We start from the raw sequence: 23,070 nt of genomic DNA, 5'->3' as shown, positions 1-23,070 counted from the left end.
TGTATTTTTCTTAATGAGTCAAATATTAAAATGTTTGTTTTGTTCCACAGTTCTATGAGTCTCAGTTCATTTTTTTCTTCATTTTTTTTTATAACAAGGAATACTTTATTTAAAACCTATCAGAGAAATAGACAGATTGGTTTTGCAACAAAGCATCCTGTTCTAAAATATAGGGCAGTAATTGTATAAGATAGTATACACTGCTACATATAAATTAACTGATCAGACCACGACTTTTCAATGTTTATAAGAGAATAAGCTTTTCTATAAAAGCAGCAATATTGTGACATTTTAACTTTAGTATTCCTCTTCCCCAACAAATCTACATCAACCTCCTTATAAACTCTCACGGACTTCAGTAAACTTTCCTGTATCAGTGAACAAAAGTACACTTGGCATACATCAGGTCAAACTTGTGCAGGCGGCCACAGGCCTCAATACTAGCTATTGTGCTGCTCAGCATGCACATAGCTTGCTGTACTTTGGCATGGTCTATACCAGGTACCATAGTAGGAGGCTGGTAATAAATGCCAACTTTGACACCAGTGGGGCACCAGTCCACAAACAGGATGATACACTTGATCTTGATGGTGGCAATGGCAGCAATGACAGCTTTGGGAACCATGTCACCACAGTACAACAGATAGCAAGACATGTATTTACCATGGCAGGGGTCATGTTTCACCATTTGGTTAGGTAGCTCGAGCATGCATTGGTGATCTCTGCTACAGAAAGCTATCCATGGTAGGCTTTCTCAGCAGAAGTGACAGGGGCATACATGGCCAGAGAGAAGTGGATGTGAAAACAGGCAACAGGTTGGTCTAAAATTTAGTCAGATCAACGTTCAAGGCTCCAGAAAATCTAAGGGAAGCAGTGATGGAGGACACAATTTGGCCTATCAACTTACTTAGGTTAGTATAGGTTATGTGCTCAATATCAAGGTTTCTCAACAAATATCATAGATGGCCTCGTTGTCAACCATTAACGCACATTTGGAGTGCTCTAAGGTGCTGTAGGTAGTGAGGATGGAGTTGTAGAGCTCAACTACAGCTGCGTAAACCTGGGGTCCTGAGTAAATAGAGAATTTCAACTTCAACTTATTTTTTTTATTATTTTTAATTTTTGGAGAGGAGGCAGAGATAGACTCACACATGCGCCCCTACCAGGATCCACATGGCAAACCCATCAGGAGGCGATGCTCTACCCAACTGGGGCCCTTGCTATGTTGGAACTAGAGCCATTTTTAGCACCTGTGGTGGAGGCCATGGAGCCATCCCCAATGCCCAGGACCAACTCGCTCTAATAGAGCCATGGCTGCAGGAGGGGAGAAGAAGAGAGAAAAAAGGGAGGGAGGGGGTGGAGAAGCAGATGAACACTTCTCCTATGTGCCCTGAGTGGGAATAGAACCTGGGACTTCTACAAACCAAGCCAATGCTCTACCAGTGAGCCAACTGGCCAGGGCCCAACTTCATCTTCTTGCCATAATTGACAGAGAGAGAGTCCATCAGCAGGAGGTGATGCAGAACCAGTTCTCCCACCAAGCTGTGGAAAGCCAAGAAGCCTGAAAGATTTGTGCACTGATCAGCCAGTTTACCAAATTCAGTCCAAAACAAGGTCATTGATTTTTTTGCCAATGGTAGAGTGTCCACCAACATAGTTATTGACAACATTTCTCTCACCCATAATGAGCTGCTCAGAGTGAAAGTGTTGTTGATAGGTACCAGTGTGTCATCAATGACTGTCGGATCCAGGTCTACAAACATTGTATTGACACATGTTTACCAGAGCCTATGTATTACTGAAGGTATTGAAAGAGTTATCTCCCCCCTAAATGGTCATCACATCATCTAGCCATTGGACTGGATGCCATGTTCCAGGCAGTAGAGCTCCGGACAGACATTGACAAGCTGGACACCAGCCTAGACAACATGAATGAGGATGCACTTATGCACGGTTGCTACTTTGTTGCTGCTAAGTGGATGGTGGAGAGGGAGTGGAGAGGTTGTTGCCTTTACAGCACAACTTTTAGATGGTGAATGTAAGAGAATCTCTCAGTTCATTTTTTTCTATCTTTTGTGTATTTCTGTTTTTTAGAGTAGTTAATTTCTATCAATTTATCTTTAAAATTGGTGATTATTTACTGTGCTATCTCCTTTACACTATTGAGCCCATTCAGTAAGTTTTTTAAATTGATTTTAATTTGTTGTGTTTATATAGTTACAAGTGTATCTCGGAATATATCTCCCTCCCTCCTTCCCCTTGTTCTCCTTGATATCCCCTTTGCCCCCTCCCCTCACTGCCTTCCCCCTTTTCCTCCATACTTTCCTATCCTGCCCTCTATCTCTCTGTGTTATGTTTATATACTTTCACTAATGTCTTTCCTTTCTTTGATTCCCTCCTCTCTTCCCCTTTCCCTTGGAACTCTTTGCCTCTTTTCCAATCTTCAGTTCTCATTGTTCACTGGATTCCTCATATGAGTGAAGTCATATAATATTTTTCTATCTCTACCTTACTTATTTTGCTTAGCATAATAAACTCCAGATCCATCCATGTTGCTGCAAAGGGTATGATTTCCTTCTTTTTCATGACCGCATAGTATTCTATTGTGTATATGAACCACAGGTTCTTGATCCACTCTACTACTTATGGACATTTGGGCTGTTTCCAGATCGTGGCTATTGTAAACAATGCTGCAATAAACATGGGGGTACATGTCTTCTTTTGAATTAGTGATTTGTTATTCTTTGGATATATTCCTAGAGGTGGGATAGCTGGGTCAAAACGCAGTTCTATTTTTAATTTTTTGAGGAATCTCCATACTGTTTTCCACAGTGGCTGCACCAGTCTGCATTCCCACCAGCAGTGCAAGAGGGTTTTCTTTTCTCCTCAATCTCGCCAACACTTGTTATGTGTTGTTTTGTTAATAAGCACCATCTGACAGGTGTGAGGTGGTATCTCATTGTGATTTTAATTTGCATTTCTCTAATGATTAGTGAGGATGAATATTTTTTCATATGCCCATTGGCTATCTGTATGTCCTCTTTAGAGAAGTGTCTATTCAGTTCTTTTGCCCAATTTTTGATTGGATTGTTTACTTTCCTAGTGTTGAGTTTTACAAGTTCTTTATAGATTTTGGTTATTTACCCCTTATTGGACGTGTTGGCAAATATGTTCTCCCATTCTGTGGTTTGTCTTTTTATTTTGTTCATATTGTCTTTTGCTGTGAAAAAGCTTTTTAGTTTGATATAGTCCCATTTGTTCATCTTGTCCTTTATTTCACTTGCCCATGGAGACAAATCAGCAAATATATTGCTGCTGCAAGAGATGTCAGAGAGCTTACTGCCTATGTTTTCTTCCAAAATGATCATGGTTTCATGACTTACATTCAAGCCATTTATCTGTTTTGAGTTTATTTTTGTGAATGGTGTAAGTTGGTGGACTAGTTTCATTTTTTTTGCATGTATTTGTCCAATTCTCCCAGGAACATTTGTTAAAGAGACTATCTTTACTCCATTGTATGCTCTTACCTTCTTTGTCAAATATCAGTTGACCATAAAGGTATGAGTTTATTTCTGGGTTTTCTATTTCATTCCATTGATGTGTATGCCTGTTCTTGTGCCAGTACCAAGCTGTTTTGAGTACAATGGCCTTGTAGTATAACTTGATATCAGGAAGTGTGATAGCCCTGGCTTTATTTTTCTTTTTCAAGATTGGTGAGGCTATTTGTGTTCTTTTTTGGTTCAATATAAATTTTTGAAATATTTGTTCTATATCTTTGAAGTATGACATTGGTATTTTAATAAGAATTGCATTGAATTTATAGATTGCTTTGGGTAGTATAGACATTTTAATGATGATAATTCTTCCTATCCAAGAGCACAGTATATGCTTTCACTTTTTTGTATTTTCCTTAAATTCTTTAATCAATGTTTTATAATTTTCCGAGTACAGGTCTTTAACCTCCTTGGTTAAATTTACTCCTAGTTACTTTGTTGTTGTTGTTGTTGTTGTTGTTGTTGTTGTTGTTGCAATAGTGAAGGGGATTGTTTTCTCAATTTCTCTCTTAGTTCATCATTGGTGTATATAAATGCCACTGATTTCTGAGTATTGATTTTATAACCTGTCCCCTTGATAAATTCATTTATCAGATCCAGTAGTTTTTTGACTGAGACTTTAGGGTTTTCTATGTACAGTATCAAGTCATCACCAAATAATGAAAGTTTTACCTCTTCTTTTCTAATTTGGACGCCTTTTATTTCTTCTTCTTTCTGATTGCTGAAGCTAAGACTTCTGAAACTATGTTGAATAGGGTGGTGAAAGGCGGCAACCCTGACTTGTTTCTGTTCTTAAAGGGATTGCTTTTAGTTTTTGCACATTGAGTATGATGTTGGCTGTGGGCTTGTCATAGATGGCCTTTATTATGTTGAGCTATGTTCCTTGTATTCCCACTTTGCTGAGAGTTTTGATCATAAATGGGTGCTGGATTTTATCAAATGCTTTTTCTTTTTTTTTTCTTTTTTTAAAAAAGTTTTTATTTATTGATTTTAGAGAGAGAGGAAGGGAAAGACAGACAGAGAGAGAGAGAGAGAGAGAGAGAGATGGGAACATGAGTCTGTTCCTGTATGTGCCCTGACCTGGGATCGAACCGGCAATCCCCGCTTTGGGACAATGCTCTAGCCAACCAAGCCATCCGGCCAGCATCAAATATATTCTTGTTAAGGCCCTGGCCGGTTGGCTCAGTGGTAGAGCGTCGGCCTGGCGTGCGGGGGACCCGGGTTCGATTCCCGGCCAGGGCACACAGGAGAAGCGCCCATTTGCTTCTCCACCCCCCCTTCCTCTCTGTCTCTCTCTTCCCCTCCCGCAGCCAGGGCTCCATTGGAGCAAAGATGGCCCAGGTGCTGGGGATGGCTCCTTGGCCTCTGCCTCAGGCGCTAGGGTGGCTCTGGTCCGGCAGAGCGACGCCCCGGAGGGGCAGAGCATTGCCCCCTGGTGGGCAGAGCGTCGCCCCTGTTGGGTGTGCCGGGTGGATCCTGGTCGGGCGCATGCGGGAGTCTGTCTGACTGTCTCTCCCCATTTCCAGCTTCAAAAAAAAAAAAAAAAAAAAAAAAAAAAAAAAAAATATATATATATATATATATATATATATATATATATATATATATATTTCTTTTCTTTTTTTCCTTTTTTTTTTTTTTTTTTTTTTTTTTTTTTTTGCTGTTCCAGGGCTGGTTTTTTTTTTAATTCATTTATTAAATTTAATGCAGTGACATTGATAAATCAGGGTACATATGTTGAGATAAAACATCTCTAGATTATTTTGACATTTGATTGTGCTGTATGCCCCTCCCCCAAAGTTAAATTGTCTTCTGTCACCTTCTATCTGGTTTTCTTTGTGCCCCTCCCCTCCCCCAACCCCTCTCTCCTTCTTCACCCCATCCCACCTCCCCCCAACCCCCACCCCCCACCCCTGTTGCCATCACATTCTTGTTCATGTTTCTGAGTCTCATTTTTATGTCCCTTCTATGTATGGATTCATGTTGTTCTTAGTTTTTTTTTCTGATTTACTTATTTCACTCTGTATAATGTTATCAAGGTCCATCCATGTTATTGTAAATGATCCGATGTCATCATTTCTTATGGCTGAGTAGTATTCCATAGTATATATGTACCAAATCTTTTTAATCCACTCGTCCTCTGACAGACACTTGGGTTGTTTCCAGATCTTCGCTATTGTGAACAATGCTGCCACAAACATGGGGGTGCATTTCTCCTTTTCGAGCCGTTCTATGGTGTCCTTGGGGTATATTCCTAAAAGTGGGATAGCTGGGTCAAAAGGCAGTTCGATTTTCAGTTTTTTGAGGAATCTCCATACTGTTTTCCACAGTGGCTGCACCAGTCTGCATTCCCACCAGCAGTGCAGGAGGGTTCCCTTTTCTCCACATCCTCGCCAGCACTTATTCTGTGTTGTTTTGTTGATGAGCACCATTCTGACTGGTGTAAGGTGATATCTCATTGTGGTTTTAATTTGCATTTCTCTAATGATTAGTGATGTTGAGCATTTTTTTCATATGCCTGTTGGCCATCTGTATGTCCTCTTTGGAGAAGTGTCTATTCATCTCTTTTGCCCATTTTTGGATTGGATTGTTTGTCTTCCTGGTGTTGAGATTTACGAGTTCTTTATAAATTTTGGTTATTAACCCCTTATCAGAACGTATTGTCAAATATGTTCTCCCATTGTGTAAGTTTGTCTTTTTATTCTGTTCTTGTTGTCTTTAGCTGTGCAAAAGCTTTTTAGTTTGATATAGTCCCATTTGTTTATCCTGTCTTTTATTTCACTTCCCCATGGAGATAAATCATCAAATATATTGCTCCGAGAGATGTCAGAGAGCTTACTGCCTATGTTTTCTTCTAAGATGCTTATGGTTTCACGGCCTACATTTAAGTCTTTTATCCATTTTGAGTTTATTTTTGTGAGTGGTGTAAGCTGGTGATCTAGTTTCATTTTTTTGCAGGTAGCTGTCCAATTTTCCCAACACCATTTGTTAAAGAGGCTGTCTTTACTCCATTGTATTTCCTTTCCTCCTTTGTCAAATATCAGTTGTCCATAGAACTGTGGATTTATTTCTGGGTTCTCTGTTCTGTTCCATTGATCTATATGCCTGTTCTTATGCCAGTACCAGACTGTTTTGAGTACAATGGCCTTGTAGTATAACTTGATATCAGGAAGTGCAATACCTCCTGTTGGGCAGATAAAATGTATTATGCTCACTTTGTTAAAGATAACACGAGGAGGCCGTCGCCCAGGTGATATTAATGTGTGTTGGGGTGGGCTAAAGGCAGGGAGAATCCTTGTGGCCTGGGGCTTGGTTTTGGGATTAAGCCTTTCCTACCCTTTTTGATGTGGGGTGGTACAATCCAATCATGCCTCAGAGAAGTGACTTTGTATTAGAGACTTCCCTATTTTGTATATTGGATTAGAGGTTGAGAAGCTACAATATAAAATGGAGATGGAGCGGGAGCTTGACCTCTTTGTTCCTGAGATTATCATTAGAAGAGAGAGCAGAGGAGAGCAGAGAAAGGCCATGTGGAGGAGGCCAGGAGAAGCAGCCAAGATGGCAGAGTGCTGAGTGAGATGCCAGTTTGTGTAGAGTTTGTATCTGGGATAAGGAAGGAGATGGGGAACTGAGGAGAATAAGGCTGGTGAGCTAGAAACCTTTGATTCTAGGAAACTCGGATAAGTCAGTGGCTTTGTGAGCACTGAATGTGAATGGGTTTTGGAGCCCAGTGTGTATTTTTGCTTGCCCACTGAGTGCAAGCTAGGATTAAAGACTATGGCCCATCAGTTTGTGGCTCCGTTGTTTCTTTGCCAACTGTCCAAATCCAATGCGAACCTGCTTGGGCCAGGCTGCTGTGATAGTGGCCCTGGCCGTGGCTCCTGGCTTTACACCTCCCACTTTATTCTTTTTTTTTAAGATTGCTGAGGCTATTCGTGTTCTCTTTTGGTTCCATATAAATTTTTGGAATATGTGTTCTATATCTTTGAAGTATGTCATTGGTATTTTAATTGGTATTGCATTGAATTTATAGATTGCTTTGGGTAAGATAGACATTTTAATGATGTTTATTCTTCCTAACCATGAGCACGGTATATGCTTCCACTTGTTTGTATCTTCCTTGATTTCTTTTATCAATGCTTTGTAATTTTCCGAGTACAAGTCTTTAGTCTCCTTAGTTAAGTTTATTCCTAGGTACTTTATTTTTTTGGTTGTAATTGTGAAGGGGATTGTTTCCTTAATTTCTCTTTCTGACTGTTCATTGTTGGTGTATAAAAATGCCTCTGATTTCTGAGTATTGATTTTATATCCTGCCACCTTGCTGAATTCATTTATCAGGTCCAGTAGCTTTTTGACTGAGACTTTAGGGTTTTCTATATACAATATCATATCATCTGCAAATAATGATAGTTTTACTTCTTCTTTTCCCACTTGAATGCCTTTTATTTCTTCTTCTTGTCTGATAGCTGTGGCTAGGACTTCCAGGACCATGTTAAATAAGAGTAGTGAAAAGGGGCACCCCTGCCTTGTTCCTGATCTTAAGGGTATTGCTTTTAATTTTTGCCCATTGACTATGATGTTGGCTGTGGGTTTGTCATAGATGGCTTTTATCATCTTGAGGTATGTTCCCTGTATTCCCACTTTGCTGAGAGTTATGATCATGAATGGGTGCTGGATTTTATCAAATGCTTTTTCTGCATCTATTGAAATTATCATATGGTTTTTCTCTTTCTTTTTGTTTATGTGATGAATCACATTGATTGATTTACGAATATTGTACCATCCTTGCCTCCCCAGAATAAATCCCACTTGATCATGGTGTATGATTTTTTCCATATATTGTTGGATCCGGTTTGCTAATATTTTGTTGAAGATTTTAGCATCTATATTCATCAGAGATATTGGCCTATAATTTTCTTTCTTTGTGTTGTCTTTGCCTGGTTTTGGAATCAGAATTATGCTCACCTCATAAAAGGAGCTTGGAAGTCTTCCTTCCTCTTGAATTTTTTGAAATAGTTTGAGAAGGATAGGAGTTAGTTCTTCTTTGAATATTTGGTAGAATTCTGTTGTGAAGCCATCGGGCCCTGGACTTTTCTTTGTTGGGAGCTTTTTGATAACTGTTTCGATCTCCTTTATTGTAATCGGTCTGTTTAGGTTTTCTGATTCTTCCAGATTGATTTTTGGAAGATTGTATGTTTCAAGGAATTTGTCCATTTCATCTAGGTTGTCTAGTTTTTTGGCATACAGTTCTTCATAGTATTTTCTTATAATATTTTGTATTTCTGTTATGTCAGTTGTTATTTCTCCTCTCTCATTTCTAATTTTATTTATTTGAGTCCTCTCTCTCTTTTTCTTGGTGAGTCTAGTTAAAGGTTCATCAATCTTGTTTACCTTTTCAAAGAACCAGCTCCTAGTTTCATTGATCTTCTGTATTGTTTCTTTAGCCTCTATGTCATTTATTTCTGCTCTGATCTTTATTATTTCCTTCCTTCTACTACATTTGGGCTTTACTTGCTGTTCTTTTTCTAATTCTTTTAGATGCAGGGCTAAGTTGTTTATTTGAGCTTTTTCTAGCTTCTGAAAGTGTGCCTGTAGTGCTATGAACTTCCCTCTCAGCACTGCTTTCACTGTGTTCCATAAATTTTGAGTTGTTGTATGCTCATTGTCATTCGTTTCTAGGAATTTTTTTATTTCTTCTTTGATCTCATTCTTAATCCATTCATTATTTAACAACCTGCTATTTAGTTTCCATGTGTTTGAGAATTTTTGAGCTTTTCTGTTGTGATTCATTTCTAGTTTCATGCCGTTGTGATTGAAGAAAGTGCTTGATACAATTTCAGTCTTCTTAAATTTGTTGAGAGCACTTTTGTGCCCTAACATGTGGTCTATCCTAGAGAATGTACCATGAGCACTTGAAAAGAATGTATATTCTGCTTCTTTAGGGTGAAAGGTTCTGAAGATATCTATTAAATCGAGTTGATCTAGTGTTTCCAATAAGTCTGCTCTTTCTTTGTTAATTTTCTTTCTTGAGGATCTATCTAATGATGTTAGTGGGGTATTGAAATCCCCTACTATTATAGTATTGCTGTTGATCTCACCCTTTAAATCCATCAAAGTCTGCTTTATATATTTAGGTGCTCCTATATTAGGTGCATAGATATTTATAATAGTTATATCTTCCTGTTGGATTACTCCCTTTATCATTATGTAGTGGCCTTCTTTATCGCTTACTATATCCTTTGTTTTAAAGTCCAATTTGTCTGATATAAGTATTGCTACCCCAGCTTTTTTTTCATTTCCATTTGCATGAAACGTTTTTTTCCATCCTTTTACCTTCAATCTATGTGTGTCTTTTGTTCTAAGGTGTGTCTCTTGTAGACAACATATGTATGGGTCCTGTTTTCTTATTCATGCAGTTACCCTATGTCTTTTGATTGGATCATTTAATCCATTTACATTTAAGGTTATTATTGATATGTAGTTGTTTATTGCCATTTTCTTCTTTAAAGGTGTATTTCTTTTTTTTTTTTTCTGTATTCTTTTTCCACTTTGATCTGTTTACACCAGGCCCCTTAATATTTCCTGCAGCATTGGTTTCGTTGTAATGAATTCCTTGAGTTGTTTTTTGTCTGGGAAGCTTTTTATTTCTCCTTCAATTTTAAATGATAGCCTTGCTGGATAAAGTAGTCTTGGTTGTAGGTTCTTGTCCTGCATTACTTTGAATATTTCTTGCCATTTCCTTCTGGCCTCAAGTGTTTCTGTTGAGAAGTCAGATGTCATCCTTATAGGGTCTCCTTTGTAGGTGATAACTTTTTTTTCTCTTGCAGCTTTTAATATTTTCTCTTTATCACTTAGCTTTGGTATTTTAATTATGATGTGTCTTGGTGTAGGTTTCTTTGGGTTTCTCTTTAATGGAGTCCTCTGTGCTTCTTGGATTTGTGAGAGTTTCTCTTGCATTAATTTAGGGAAGTTTTCAGCTATGATATGATTGAACAAAGTCTCTATCCCTTGTTCTTTTTCTTCTTCTTCAGGAACCCCTATGATGCGGATGTTATTTCTCTTCATGTTGTCACAGAGCTCTCTAAGAGTTTCCTCTGACTTTTTGAGTCTTTTTTCTCTTTTCTTCTCTGCTTTCATGCCTTCATTCCAGTTGTCCTCTAACTTGTTGATTCGATCCTCTGCTCTATCTATCCTGTTTTTAATTCCTTCAATTGTGGTCTTTATTTATGATATTGTATTTGTCATCTCCATCTGATTCTTTTTTATACTTGCTATTTCTTTATTTAGGTTTTCAAACTGCCCCTCCATTGTTGTTCTAAGATCCCTAAGCATCCTTACAATCATTATTTTGAACTCCGCATCTGGAAGTTTGATTATTTCCATATCACTCAGTTCATCTCTCAAAGGTGTCTCTTGTGGTTTCATTTGGATTGCACTCCTTTGTCTTCTCATCCTCTTTTTTTTGTTGTTTATTTTTTTGTAGAGTTGGTTGAGTCTAGGCTTGGTGTTGTCTGCCTCCAGTTTTCAGTTGTGTTATTTCTAGGTCTTCTTGGGTTGGTATCAGCTGTTATCTGTAATCCACTTTCAGATTTGGGCAGCTTTGAAGTCTTGATTTGTTTGTTTTCTTAACAGGTGATAGTCTTGTTTACTGATCTCAGCAGGGGGCTTCCTTGAAACTGTATCCAGGAATGCGGTGGGTGTAACCTGAGACTCTGAAGGCCTCTTTAGCCAGCTAGACTCTCTGGGGGCAGGGTGTTTTCTCAGCCTCAGTAGGGGGAGGTGTATCTCAGATCTCCATGGAGACCTGAGTTACTGCCCCTCCTCCCCACTTCTTGTTTTCAGCTGTGTCTTGTTGCGCTGATTGAAGCTGGAGAGATGTCCGGAGGTCTCTGATCCGGAAGCACTTCAACTCTGTTTTGTGAAAGGTTCAGTCCCTCCCCCAGCTATGGCCGCCTCCAGCATGATGAGTCAGCCCTTTTAGCTCCTCTCCTGCATTCCTTATCCCCTCACAGTCTGTCCCTCTCCCTGTCCTCTCCACCTGGGAGATAAGCTGGTCCTTTCAATGCACCTCGCTCCCTGGTCGCCAGGCCAGTGCCAGTGAGCAGTAGTTTCTGCTCCCCTCCCTCCGAGATCCTCTCTGGGCTCTCAGCCCCACCCCCCACTCCGTTCTGGCAAGCAGAGGAGGTTCAGGGGCTCCCTACCAGGATTTCTGTGATTTCCTCTTTGCTCCTTGGTTTTTGAGAGCTGTTCTTGCAGTTCAGAGTTGGTTTTTCATGCTGATTTTTCCTAAATTGATTTGTATTCCACTTTGATGGTGAGAGCTGGGCGTCTGTGCATCCACCTACTCTGCTGCCATCTTTTTCTCTCCAAATGCTTTTTCTGCATCTATTGATATTATTATGTGGTTTTTATCCTTCCTTTTGTTTATGTAATAAATCACATTGATTAATTTGCAAATATTGTACCAGCCTTGCCTCCCTAAAATAAATTCCTCTTGATCTTGATGTATAATTTTTTTCATGTATTGTTAGATCTGATTTGCTAATATTTTGTTTAGAATTTTAGTATCTAAATTCATCAGGGATATTGGCCTATAGTTTTCTTTCTTTGTAGTGTCTTCACCTGGTTTGTAATGAGGATTATATTCGCTTCATAAAAGGAGTTTGGAAGTTTTCTCTCCTCTTGAACTTTTTGAAATACCTTAAGAAGGATAGGAGTTAGTTCTTCTTTGAATATTTGGTAAAATTCGCCTGGGAAGTCATCGGGCTCAGGACTTTGGTTTTTTGGGAGTCTTTTGATAACTATTTCAATCTCTTTTTGTGTAATTCGTTTTTGGTGTAATTAGGTTTTCTGATTCTTCCATATTGATTTTTGAATGAATATATTTTTCAAGTAATTTATCCATTTCATTGAAGTTGTCTCATTTTGGGGCATACAGTTCTTTATAGTATTTTCTTACAATACTTTGAATTTCTGCTGTGTCAGTTGTTACTGCTCCTCTCTCATTTCTAATTTTATTATTTGAGCCCTCTCATTTTTTCTTGCTGAATCTGGTTAGGGTTCATCAATCATGTTTACCTTTTCAAAGAACTTGCTCTTTGTTTCATTAATCTTCTGTATTTTTTTTTTTTGCCTCTATGTCATTTATTTCCACTCTGATCTTTATTATTTCCTTCCTTCTACTTCCTTTAGGCTTTACTTGCTGTTGTTTTCTTCTTCTTTTAGATGCAGGGTTAAGTTGTTTATTGAGTTTTTTTTGTTGCTTGTTAAGGTATACCTGTAATGCTATGAACTTCCCTCTTAGGACTGATTTTGCTGTGTCCCATAAATTTTGAGTTGTTGTATGTTTATTTTTATTCGTTTTAAGGAATTTTTTTATTTCTTTCATGATCTCATTGTTAATTCATTTATTATTTAATAGCATATTATTTAGTCTTCAAGCATTTGAATATTATTCAGTTTTCTTATTGTAGTATATTTCTAGTTTCATGCCATTGTGGTCAGAGAAGGTGCTTGAAATGATTTCAACCTTCTTAAATTTATTAAGACTTGTTTTGTGCTCTAACATGAGAACATATCCTAGAGAATGTATCATGAGCACTTGAAAAAAAATGTATATTCTGCTGCTTTGGGATGAAAGGTTCTGAAGATATCTATTAAATCCAGTTAATCTAGTGTGTCATTTAAGGCCACTGTTTCTTTGTTAATTTTCTGTTGGAGGATCTATCCATTGATTTTAGTGGAGTATTAAAATCCCCTACTGTTATATTATTGCTGTTGATCTTGCCCTTTTTGTCCATCAATATCTGTTTTATATATTTAGGTGCTCCTATATTAGGTGCATATATATTTATAATAGTTATAACTTCCCGTTGTAATACTCCTTTTATCATTATGTAGTGACCTTCTTTATCTCTTACTATAGCCTTTGTTTTAAAGATTATTTTGTCATATATTAGTATTGCTACCCCAGTTTTTTTTTCTTTCTGTTTGTGTGAAATATTTTTTTCATCCCTTTACTTTCAGTCTATGTGTATCTTTTGTTCTGATGTGGGTCTCTTGTAGGCAGCATATGTATGGGTCCTGTTTTCTTATCCATGCAGCTACCCTATGTATTTTGCTTGGAGCATTTAATCTATTTACATTTAAGTTTATAGTTTATTATTGATATGTAGTTGTTTATTTTCATTTTATTCTTTAGATCTATAATCCTATTTTTCTTGATTTCTACTTTCCTTTGCTCTTTTTACAGCAAGCCCCTTAACATTTCCTGCAGTACTGGTTTGATTGTAATGAATTCCTATTTTTTTTTTTTTTTTGTTCTGGGAAGCTTTTTATTTCTTCTTCAATTTTAAACAATAATCTAGCTGGCTAAAGAAATCTTGGCTGTAGGCTTTTGTTTTGCATTACTTTAAATATTTCTTGCCATCTCTTTCTGGCTTCAAGTGTTTCTGTTGAAAAGTCAGATGTCATCCTTATGCGGGCTCCTCTATAGGTAACTGACTTCTTTTCTCTTGCTGCTTTTAGTACTTTTTCTTTATCTCTTAACTTTGGTATTTTAATTATGGTTTGTATTGATGTAGGCCTCATTGGGTTTCTTTTTATCAGGACTCTCTGTGCTTCTTGAACTGGTGTGACATTTTTCTGTATCAATTTAGGAAAGTTTTTAGCTATGATTTCTTCATACAGGTTCTCTATCCGTTGTTCTTTCTCTTCTCCTTCAGGAACCCTTATGATGTGGATATTATTTCTCTTCATATTGTCACAGAGTTCCCTTATAGTTTCCACAGACATTTTGAGCCTCTTTTCTTTTAGCTGCTCTGTTTCTGTGTTTTTATTTATCTTGTCCTCTAATATCTTGATTCAATCCTCAGTTTCATCCAGCCTGCTTTTAATTCCTTCTAGTATAGTCTTCATTTCTGATATTGTAATTGCAATTTCTGATTGATTCTTTTTTATAATTTCAATGTCCTTTTTGATGCTTGCAATTTTATTATTTAGGCGCTCATTAAGTCCATCCATTGTAGCTTTTAAATCCTTAAGCATCCTAACAATCATTATTTTAAACTCTGGATCATGTAATTTGATTACTTCCATTCCATTTGGTTCTTATTCTGGAAATATTTCTTGTTGATTCATATGGTTTACATTCCTCTTTCTTCCAATTCTTTCTGTGTATGGTTTGCAAGCTTGTTAGAGTTGTGAGTCTGAGGTTAGTTTATGAAATATGACTTCTCCTCCAGGACTTTATTCCTCAGCTTCTGCTTGTTGCTTGGATTTTAATTCTTCTTAACTAGTAGAGCCACTTAAAAGTCTTAATTTCCTTGCTGTTTATTTGCTAATCCCAGCAGGGGGCTTCTGTCTTTAAGGGGGGAAAGGGGAGTATCTTGGGGGTTTTTTGTTGTTGTTTTTATTTGAAACTATCCAGGAATGCAGTGGGTGTGACCTCTGAGATTCTGAAGGTGTGTTGTGCCCAGTGCCTCTCTGGGGTAGAGCACATTCTCAGTATGAAGGAGGAGGTATAGCTCGGGTCTCCCTGGAAACCTGAGTCACTACTGCCCCTCCCTTTTACTTCCTCCTTTCTGAACAACTTTTCATGCTTATTGGAGCTGGAGAATTTTTGGAGGTGAGTCAACTTGTTCCATGCTTGGCTTGTGCAGGGCGGATGGAGCAACCTCTCCCCCACTTATGGCCACCCTGGCACTGAAGAATGACTCTGGTCAGCTCAGGCTCTCCTCACCCCATCACTGCTTTTGTCTCCATGTCTCAATCTCCCCACTCTCCTCATGCAAGACCAGTCCTCTCAGGCCACCTAACCCCCAGAGCCCCAGGCAGGTAGCTGTGAGAGATATTTTCTGTGCTGGCGCTTTAAGGCTGCACTTTCTTTTGCCAGCAGCTTCCCACAGACAGAACTCTCACTCTTCTCCCTACTCAATGCTGTCAGGTTTTCTCCTCCAGTTCCTGAGTTTCTAGGCTGGAGTTCCAGTCCTGGGACTGAGGACCCCCGCCTCTCAGAGTTTCTCTCCTTGCAATGGGAGCCCTTCTGGACCCTCAGCCTCAGCCTCCCCTTGCTCCTGGAAGCAGGGGAGCCCCCACTGTGCCCCACATCCCCTACCAGGATTGGTATAGATTCTTATTGTTGGTTTTCGAGTCCTGTTTTTTTAGTCCAAAGTTGGTTTTTCATGATGATTGTTCTTAAATTAATTTGTAATCTAGTTTGGTCATGGAAGGTGGCATTCTGTGCATCTGCTTACTTCGCCACCATCTTGGAATCTCAGTAAATTTTTTTTACATGTTTTAATTTTCAGTTTTTAAATTCTCATTTGGTTTCTTTTTTAAAGTTTCTGTCTCTCTTGCTGAATATCTATATCTATATCTATCTATATCCAAATATTTTCAGAATCTTCATCTTTACCTAATAAAACATGATTATAACTGCTTTTATAATCTTTAATAATTTTTCTTTTGGTATCTCTATCCTTTTCTCTTCATATTGATACTTTTTTTCCCTTTTTTTGGATTGTGTTCTGGATATTTTAATATGTTTTGTGACTCTGAGTCTTATTAAAATCATCTGAAGAATGTTGATGCATGTATGTGCATGTGTATATATGTGTATATGTGTGTGTGTTGTCAATAAACATATATATATATATTTATACAATGGATTACTACATGGCTATAAAAAAGAAGGAAATTTTAATTTTTGTGACAGCATGCACAGACTTGGAAAGTATGCTAAGTGAAATAAACCAATCCAAAAAAAAAAGACAACTACCATGTGCTTTCACTTATATGTGGAATCTAATGAACAAAATAGGATAACAAACAAAATAGAAACAGATTCATGGACAGACTGACAGCTGTCAGAGAAGAGGGGGGTTGGGAGGCTGGGTGAAAAGGTGAAGAAATTAATGAGAACAGAAAAGAATTCATAGACACAGACAACAGTGTGGTGATTACCAGAAGGAAAGGGGATGGAATTATGTAAGAGTGGGTAAAGAGGAGATCAGTGGTGGTGGAAGGAGACTAGACTTGGGGTGGTGAACAGATTATACAGTGTACATACTATATATTATAGAACTGTACACCTGAAATCTGTATAATTTTATTAACCAATGTCACCCCACTAGTTTCAATAAAAATTAAAAAAAACCCAGTTATATATTTTATAACAGTTACAACATTTTTTGTTATATATATAACATATATGTATAACATTTATATACATTATAACATTTTATAATAGTTATATGTATTTTATATATATATATATATATATATATATATATATATATATATATATGAAATACAAACTTGATCCTACCTTATGTTTGCAGTGGTTCCAATGTCAAGTTAAATTTAGATATGCTCTTTAGATATGCGCTATTGACCCCACTGTGGGGTCAATCTAGGACTTCTTCAGTAGTTTATTTAATAGTTCAGGTCTCAAAAGCCTACACTGTGCTTTGGTGGTTCTGATCCATACATGTGCTGCTCAATATTTTATGTACCTGTGAACCCAAGACTTGGGTTGTTATTAGTAGAAAAACTTCTTTAGCTCTTCCCTCTTTTTTATTTTTCCTATATTCTCTATCACCTAGAGTACTATTTTCCTAGTTTGTCCAGCAAGCAATATTAATTTATTTCAGGATTTTAGCTCCTGTGCTCTGGTGTAGCTGTGTGCAACTCTGAGGCAACAAAGTTAGATATAAAAGAGTGAAAATATAGTAGTTCCCTGAAACATACAATTTAGTCGTCAGGAACCCTTTTCTTCCCTGTCCAGAGAAGTTGATTTTCTCTCTGGATTTTTGGGTAACCACACTAATGTCTTTCTCATAGTCATGCAGTTTAAATAAGGGACTAAGCACATGTTGCTAAAAATTGAAAGAAGAAAAAGAAAACTGAGGAAACTCACCAATGATTTAATTTTCTTTCAAGTTTTGACATACCTCCCTAACTTTCCTGTTTTTGCTTAGTTTGAATGCCTTCAGTTAGTTTATTTTCTTATCTTGTCCAGAGTATACAGTTGTAACTGATGGAGGAGATAGGTTATGGTAGGCTTGCTCTATCTTTGCTGACATTCAAAGGAAGGGAAGTGTGCAATACAAACTAGAGGGGATAAGAGACATATTTGTGTTACAAAGAAATTATAGAGTATGAATTCTCAAAACCTATCATGTTGAATGCCACAAAAGCCAAGAAAATAAGAAAAATAAATTTTTGAAAGAAATGGTTAAAATTTGAAATTCTACCCAGAGGTAAACTAGGGTTGCATCCAAGAAGCATCCATTTGACTAAAAGACAAAGATATCATTGGTGACTTTGGCAAGAATAGTTTACTGACAATAATGTCATTAGGGCCAAAGGATAGTGATTGATCTGCTGAGTGAGAGTTAAAGTACATTACTAAAGTTTAGACAATACTAAAAGTAATTTGCTGTGAAAGAAATGAAGTAGGGCAGTAGCTAGAAGAAAAATTTGCTTTTGATAAGTTTGAGAGATTTGTTGTTGTTTTTTACTTTAGTAAATTTTTTTTGTTCCTAAACTGGAAGTAACCTTAGTACTTTAAAATGATAGTAGGAAGGGATCAGCAAATAAAGACAGGCTACAAACAGAGAAAGAAAAAAATCTCTCTAATGTGGTGATAAGAAAGGAGATCTTAAGCATACAGGCAGGGGCACTAGCTAAGAATGAAAAAAAAACCCAAAAAACTCTTTAGAATGACAGTAGAAGTTTTCTTCTGGAATCCCAGTGGAATTATATGTCCTGTTTCTTTTCTCACCTTCCTACTGATTTTTTTTTTTCTAGGAGCTCCTCCTCTCTAATGAGCTATGGCATATAAATTCTTATTGCAGAGCCTGTTTCTGGGGAACCCAACTTAAGATAATTCTAAATGTATTTTTCTAGCCCTGATTTCAAATTCTGAACAGAATTCCAAACTCCTCTATCCAAATGCCTCTTTTATATCTCTAGTTTTTGTTGTTGTTTGGTTTTTTTTGTATAATTAGTATCTGAAACTTTATATGGTCAAAGCAAAGATACTGATTTTTTTCTAATGCTGTTCTTTTTTTTTAGACTTTTTTTTAACTTGAATTTATTGGGTGACACTACATAATATAATTATACAAGTTTTAGGTGCCCAATTCTATAATACATCTTTATATACCATTTTGTATGTTTACCTTGGCAATTTAAGTCTTTGTCTATCACCATATTTTAGGAAATGAGAATGTCTACCCTCTCAAGAAAAATAATCATCTTTTATTTGTCCCTTCTTATTACACCATATCCAGACCATCAGCAAGTAGAGTAGACTTGACAGTTCCAGAATTTCTTAAAATTCTATCCACATACTTTTATCTGTGTTGCTATGACTCTTGCTAAGCCCCTATTAATCTCCTACTTAATACTACTGCAACTGGCACCTGATTTCTCTAATTTGTGCATCCATGCAATCTAATTAATCAAACACTAATCAGACAGATCTTTGTGACTATACATTTAAAAATGCTGCTCAGGAAATCTTCAGTAGTTTCTTGGTGAACTGATATAAAAATTTTTGCTTATTAACTCTGTGCAGAGGGATTTGAAATAAATATAAAACAATTAGTGTGGAATGAGCTTTCACCAGTCAGAAGATACACTGGTCATAATGTGCAATGCTGAAGCAATCCTTACTGGTGAAATATCAGCCTTGCCTTCAAGATGTCACAAACCCACTCTTCCCCTCACTTTCTTTCTTCTAAAGATGCTTTTTTTTTCTAGAGTCTTTCCATGGCTGGTTTTCCCTTGCCCCTCATGTAATATCTCAGATATTATATTCTCTTTCAGGCCTTCTTTTACCAATTAATATCAAGTCTTTATCATGCCTCACTGTCACAATCATGCCTGTTTGTTTCATTTTCTCATGGAACTGAGAACTATAGGAAATGATTTTTTACATTTTTTTGTTCCCCTCAACTAGAATTTAAATTTTCTAAAAAGAGTAATTTTTACCACTATATCCTCAGAACCAAGGACAGTGCATATGGCAGACCTTTAATGTTCACTCATTAAATGCTTGAAAGGTGAGTAATAATGTAAGAATAGATACATTGAAGAAGGTGGCTATAAAAAATATAAAATAAAATAAATTATAACTTTGTATCTATCTCTTTTATTTCTAGACTACCCATGAGTTTCAGACCTATACATCCTAACTTCTATTAGAATGCTTACCAACAACTAAATTTTAATATGAATTTATTCCTTTACCTTGAGATAGCCCTTTTTTTATTTTGTAATGGTATATACAGCACACTCATCTTATCATGATTTGCAGTATACTATAAAAGTAGGCTTTGGACTTGAATTGAATGGGTCCCTCCAAAATGTCTGCCACTTTATTATCTATGGCAAAGTCATTTAACCTCTCATTGACTCAGTATTCTTTTTTATAAAATGATGATAATAAAAATATCTGTTTTATAATATTTTGGGGAATATTCTATGAATAAATTAATTCATGGAATCCCTTGAGATGATGACTGACACAGAGTAAGCACTATCTAAATAATAAGTATTAGAATTTGCCAAGCAAAAAATTATAAAAATAACTTTAGACCTTTTTAGCTCTTTTGCATTTTCTATCTAATTAGAACACAGAATCTTCAAATTTTGCCATCCAACATCTTTCCATTCTAGCTTCCCTAACAAACACTAATTGGTATTCACATCTGCATTGCATCATGATAATTTCCTGCAAGAACAACTACACTACAACTCTTTACCTCTGTCTCTGCTTTCTTGTTAATTCTTTTTAACATAATGATTTTCCTGAAATAAAAACTGAGATGTGACTTTCCTGCTTATAATCTCTCAATAACTTTGTATTGCCTTCAGGATACAACCTAAAAACCCAGCATGACAAGAAAAGCCTGCCATTTCTCATCATTTCCTCCTAGAAAACTTGTTCAGCAGTTGTACTGAAGGGTTCGAACTGCCCCAGAGTGCCAACTTCTCTCATTCGCTGAGCCTTTGCTTATACGGCTCACTGCATGGAAGGAAGGCCCTCTCCTGCCATTTCCCTCCCTTCTGCTCCCTCAACACCTCTTTACTTAACAGAGGCCTAATCAGCCTGTAAAATTGATGCAAGTTGTTATCACCTCTTTAATGAATGACTTAATGAACAAAGATCTATTAAGGGCTTATTACATGTCAGAGCACTTGTGCTCATTGCTGCCTCAATATTGTTAATGCTCCTCGAGCTGGATTTCTTCTTCAAGGCCATCTTTTATTCCTCTCCAACAAAGCTACACTTAAAATTAAAGCTCTCAAAGCTGCTGTGGCTAGAAAATCTCACATTTATATGTGATTTTTTCCCCAAACACTTAATTTATTTGAATTTATCTTATCAGTTTTTTTCTTCCCAGTAGCTAGAGATATCACTGAACAGGCTTTGTTATTAATTTCCAAAATATTATTTCAACTTTCTCTGTGTCTATGAATTTATTGAATATCAAACTTAGAATAAAAAAATATTAACATTTGATAGGTTGCATAATAGTTTATTCACAATTATTCAGCTTTCAATGTAATGAATAGAAAAATTATTATAGTTTAATTATAGCTAAAACATTATTTTTTGTTATTGTTAAGTGGGACACATGTAATGATGATAATTTAAATATAGTTGGTCACATCCAGACTAATTTAGCCAATTTGCATGATGTTTCTTCAAAATAAAAATAATTAAAGTAATTGCTATCACTATAGCTCTCAACACATTTGGTTCAATTTTACCTTCTATTATTAACAGTTTAGGGACTTCAACCTCCAGGCCACAGGCATTATAAGACTAGTGAAATAAGAACTTCTTGATGATAAGCAAATGCATTGCTCTTAGCAACTTCTCATCAATAAACCAAAATGAGACCCGTTAAGGACCTCAGTGTGATACACAGCTTGGGAAAGTGGCAAAGGCTGCTGGATTGCTAAAGATGAGGAAATTCAGAGTTGTAGATTAGAAACATTGATTCTTTGTTGAAGAGTCCTTTCAAGGTTAATCACCTAGAGCTTGAAAAAAGAATTCTGTTTCCAATTCATGGTCAAGGTAGATGGGATCTTGAAGTGATGGCAGCAAATTTTATTACCTTAATACTATTGATCATCTTACAAAGGAACCTTTGTATAATCCTTAAAAATAAGCCAATATTTGATAACAGTATCTTCATATTTCAGAAACAGTGTTTTCTTGATAGGGTTCTCTCTAGCAAGGCCACAAAATCTTTGCTACAAGAATTCACAAATTGCACATCCTCCAAAACGGAGAATTCTAGATTTACAGTAAGGCCTCACTTAACAGTTGTTCTGTGACTTTAAGCTCAACATTGTATAACAAAACCACTTTTACCATAGGGTAATTGATATAAACAACAGTTAAGTTCCTAGACATCTGATTAATGTTGTAATGACATTGAACAAAAGGGCATGATTGGAGAACCTGCTGTATTTCCAAGGAGCATGAGGGGTTTCAGGATATCTGCTGCAGGGCTCCTCTGGCTGGGGAGCTGCTGGGGTGGACCTGAGTGGTGGGGCTCCAGCCTGAGCTCATCCCTCCACCAGAGTGGTTCTCCTCTTACCTGATTACTGGAGGAATGTCTACATAAACTTTCAAAAATGGTTCCCGGGAAACACTGAGGGTGGGATAGAAACTTAAGAATTTCAAAAATCGCCCTGGCCGGTTGGCTCAGTGGTAGAGCGTCGGCCTGGCGTGCAGGAGTCCCGGGTTTGATTCCCAGCCAGGGCACACAGGAGAAGCGCCCATCTGCTTCTCCACCCCTCCCCCTCTCCTTCCTCTCTGTCTCTCTCTTCCCCTCCCGCAGCCAAGGCTCCATTGGAGCAAAGATGGCCTGGGCGTTGGGGATGGCTCCTTGGCCTCTGCCCCAGGCGCTAGAGTGGCTCTGGTCACGGCAGAGCGACGCCCCGGAGGGGTAGAGCATCGCCCCCTGGTGGGCAGAGCATCGCCCCCTGGTGGCATGCAGGGGGTCCGGCGCATGCGGGAGTCTGTCTGACTGTCTCTCCTCGTTTCTAGCTTCAGAAAAAAAAAATACAAAAAAAAAATAATTTCAAAAATCTTTGTACTTTAATGCCTTATAATTTCTGTAAATTGTAACTTTTATAAATTATTTTAAAAATAAAAATGAATTCTAATGCTACTTACTCTTTATGTACGTCAGAAGCCATTTAAAATATTACCAATTTAAAGGGGTTTATTGGAGTATAAATATTTTTTATTATATAATAAATAACATACTTATTTTTAGTGAATATTTAATAACCAAAATATGCAACTGTACAAATTGATGTAGATATCCTGAAAGTGAGGTAGGGGCAATTGTAACTATTTCAAATCATAGAAAGTTGCACACAGACACCAAAGCTCTGTAATTATTTAATAAAAATTTTACAATATAATGCATAATTTTTAAAAGTAACTTGGAGTGCTTCCTGGTGTGTTATAATGGCTTTTTGC

General features: G+C 37.1%; 1 pseudogene; it reads right to left on the bottom strand.

Annotated features, from left to right (window-relative positions):
• Positions 1-373: 373 nt before the first annotated feature.
• LOC136316442 (tubulin alpha-1A chain-like) overlaps positions 374-23,070 on the bottom strand; it is an 83,565-nt pseudogene continuing 60,868 nt past the window's right edge.

Source organism: Saccopteryx bilineata, chromosome 12 (assembly GCF_036850765.1).
Source record: "Saccopteryx bilineata isolate mSacBil1 chromosome 12, mSacBil1_pri_phased_curated, whole genome shotgun sequence".
Lineage (NCBI taxonomy): Eukaryota > Metazoa > Chordata > Mammalia > Chiroptera > Emballonuridae > Saccopteryx > Saccopteryx bilineata.
This window is presented reverse-complemented; position numbering and strand designations above follow the sequence as displayed.